The sequence below is a fragment of the Meriones unguiculatus genome, chromosome 2 (genome assembly GCF_030254825.1).
Source record: "Meriones unguiculatus strain TT.TT164.6M chromosome 2, Bangor_MerUng_6.1, whole genome shotgun sequence".
Lineage (NCBI taxonomy): Eukaryota > Metazoa > Chordata > Mammalia > Rodentia > Muridae > Meriones > Meriones unguiculatus.
Window position 1 is genome coordinate 64,761,827 of NC_083350.1, and position 3,796 is coordinate 64,765,622.

Genomic DNA, 3,796 nt, shown 5'->3' on the forward strand with positions numbered 1-3,796 from the left:
GATATATAATGAATAAATTGTAAAAATAAATAAAAGAAAAAAGATAAGACAGAGAAGTGAATATTTCTATTGCTGGACATATCTCCTGACTTATTTATACAAATTACTAGTTCCATCATTAAATCTGATGAACTGTTACTGATATAGAACTACAAAATCAAATTTTGATTAGCTGACTTAAGACCATCCAGAAACATAATTCAAGTGAACATAAACTAAGTTATTTTATACCTTCTTAATTTAACGCAAGGAAAACCACACACATCTCTGAATATGTCAACAGAGGGGAATTAAAAGCTTACTCCTCTAGGCATGTATGCAGCTAATCCCACAAGAGAAAAACAAAGAGTCACATCCTTGCAAAGCCAAAATCTGACTGAAAACCTTCTAATCAAAGAGCTAAAAAAATTTAAAAGTCACGTGAGTGCCTGGTGCACAGACTGATGAAAGAAAGAAAAGGCAGTGTGGACATGAAAAGCCCAAATCTTCCCTGTCTTTTGCTGCCCTCTCTCGAGGTCCTCCAAGCTCATTTTCCTCCTTAAAATTTTTAGCCTCACAATTATATTTAGGCTTTCCAATTTGTCCTGTAGGTAGGTGGCGTTCAGCCTCTCTAATTACGTGATAAATCCACATTTCTATATTGGAAAGAACGTGGAGATGTTTGTGGTCCTCTGATGAGAATCTTACTGCTTAGGGTCACTTAAGAGCAGCAAGCGTTCCAGATCCACAAAACCATTGCTTCCTCCAGGCAGGCTGATTCTGGCTCAAATACGCCTTCTCAGGAGCAGCTGTTAGTCATTCATCTGAATGAGCAGTCTGTAAAACCAAGTGAGCTGCCACTGGGTGGCAGCAGAAATTTGATAAATAATAACGTCCTGAGTGTAATTCCTTACTGCTTCAGTCTGTTTGCCTAGCACATGAAAAGGCAGCTTTATTGCCATCAAAAGTATCTTTTGCTAGATAACGCTCATGGAATTTATTGCGGTGATGGAAACAGGATATTTGATTTGAGGAAAACAAGCATTAGAAGCAATAAACTTTACAACTCAGCCCTCTGTGAATATAGTATAAATGTTAATACTATTCAGGATGACATCAGGGTTGAACATTGATTAATTCCTAGTTACTAAGATTTCCATTGCTTTATAATTTTGCTCAAACAATTCCTATATATTCAGAGAAAAATACTGAAGAATTTAGAACAAATAGAATAAAATTACTTAAGAGCTCTATATTTAAATGTCAGAAATTATTTGTTACCTTATATAAAGTCATAATTACTATGTAATTACTGAGGCTAGCTTTTCATAACTTTTTGTTTAATGTATTGAAAATTATATCCTCTTGCCATTAAAATCCTTTCATAATTTTCATTAATGACTGTATATTTCCTTGTATAGCTAGCTTGACTGAAATAACCAATTCCTTTTTGTTAAATATTTGCCAGTATTTCAAATACTCACTCTCAGAGACAAATGGTTTTGAAGTGCAGGTAGCTGCTGGTGGAGTTAATCTTTCAATGCTACATGTTAAAGTCATATTTCTACGTTGCAGTGATTCTAGACCTATGCCTTCACACCTTTCTGCTGGCCACCGCCTGCTTAGAATCGCTTGCAGCTGCCCCATGTCACACCGTGAAGCCCAGTATTCTGAATCCTTTTTTTTTTTTAAACAAACTTCACTTTATTTTTCCTGTATAAAAAACCCTTATGTGGTAGCCACAGCTGGAGACTGTGTCCTCTGACCAGAGACTCTGCTGTTCTGCTGTAGGCTTTCATGAGATCATCAGTGAATTCCTGATAAGGAGACTCGGTGAACAGTCTCTTTCCAGATGTCAGGTAGCTGTAGGTCTTGGAGATGGCATTAAAGGTGGTCTTGGCAAAGTTGCTCAGTGTGGCAGTGCAGCCCCTGGCTGATGTGCAGCAGTTACCAGTACTGGCCATCATTAGTAGCTTCTTGGGCACAGGAGCAGAGATGATACCAGTGCCTCTGGGGGCAGAGATGAGACTCACCAAAACAGAGCCACAGTGGCCTGTCTCCTTGCTTGGGACCATGTGGGGCTCGCCAACCTTGTTCCCCCAGTAGCCTCTCCACACAGGGATGATAGAAAGCTTGGCCAAGATGATGGCTCCTTGGATGGCAGTGGCTACCTCCTTGGAGTGCTTAACACCAAGACCAACGTGACCATTCTAGTCCCCAACAACAACAAAAGCCTTGAACCTGGTATGCTGGCCAGCCCGTGCCTGCTTCTGCACTGGCATGATCTTTAGAACTTCATCCTTTAGGGATGCACCCAGGAAAAAGTCAATAATCTAAAATTCCTTAATGGCCAGGGAGAATAGGTAGACATCCAAAGATTTTATCTTCATGCTCTTTTTTTCGTTTTGTTTTGTTTTTTGCTTTCTTGTTTTATTAAATTTTTATTTTTTATATTAATTACAGTTTGTTCATTTTGTATCCCAGCTGTAGCTTCCTCCCTCATTCCCTCCCAAACCCACCCTCCCTCCCTCATCTCCTCCTTTGTCCCTCTGATTGGGGAAGTGCTCCTCCCCTTCCATCTGACCCTAGCTTATCAGGTCTTATCAGGACTGGCTGCCTTGTTTGTCTTCCTCTGTGGCCTGGCAAGGCTGCCTCTCCCTCAGGGGGAGGTGATCAAAATGCCAGCCACTGAGTTCCTGTCAGAGACAGTCCCTGTTCCCCTTACTAGGGAACCTACTTGGACACTGAGCTGCCGTGGGGCTACATCTGAGGAGGGGTTCTAGGTTATATCTATGAATGGTCCTTGGTTGGAGTATCAGTCTCAGAAAAGATCCCTGTACCCAGATTTTTTGGTTCTGTTGCTGTCTTTGTGGCACTTCTGTCCCCTCCAGGACTTACTATCTCCCCCTTCTTTCATAAGATTCCCTGCACTTTGCCCAAAGTTTGGCTATGAGTCTCAGCATCTGCTTTGATACACTGCTGGGTAGAGTCTTTTGGAGGCTCCCAAGTACATAACAAGGACATTTGCTCAACCATGTTTGTAGCAGCTTTATTCATAACAGCCAGAACCTGAAAACAACTCAAATGTCCTTCAATGGAGAAATGGATACAGAAATTGTGGTACATTTACACAATGGAATACTACTCAGCAAGTAAAAACAAGGAAATCATGAAATTTTCAGGCAGATGCTAGGATCTAGAAAAGATCATCCTGAGTGAGATTATCCCAGAAGCAGAAAGACATACATGATATATACTCACTTATAAGTAGATATTAGTCATATAATATAGGATAAACATGCTAAAATCTGTACACCTAAAGAAGTTAAGTAAGGAGGACCCTGGGTAAGATGATCAATCCTCATGCAGAAGGATAAATGGGATGGATATTGGAAGAAGGAGAAAATGGGGAACAGGACAGGAGCCTTTCTTCAGGCTCTTTTTTATAAAAAAATTTTTCATCAATTACACTTTATTCATTCTGCATCCCCCCATAAGCCCCTCCCTCCTCCCCTCCCAATCCCACCCACCCTCCTCCCTCTGCTTGCATGCCACTCCCCAAGTCCACTGATAGGGGAGGTTCTCCTCTCCTTTCTGATCTTAGTCTATCAGTTCACATCAAAAGTGGCTGCATTGTCCTCTACTATGGCCTGGTAAGGCTGCTCCCCCCCAGGGGGAGGTGATCAAAGAGCAGGCCAATCAGATTATGTCAGAGGCAGTCCCTCTTCACATTAATATGTAACCCACTTGGACTCTGAACTGCCCTGGGCTGCATCTGTGCAGGGGTTCTGGGTTATCTCCATGAATAGTCCTTGGT

General features: G+C 41.4%; 1 pseudogene; it reads right to left on the reverse strand.

Annotated features, from left to right (window-relative positions):
- Positions 1-1,707: 1,707 nt before the first annotated feature.
- On the reverse strand, positions 1,708-2,369 carry LOC110542346 (small ribosomal subunit protein uS5-like; annotated as a pseudogene).
- Between the last annotated feature and the right edge of the window lie 1,427 nt (positions 2,370-3,796).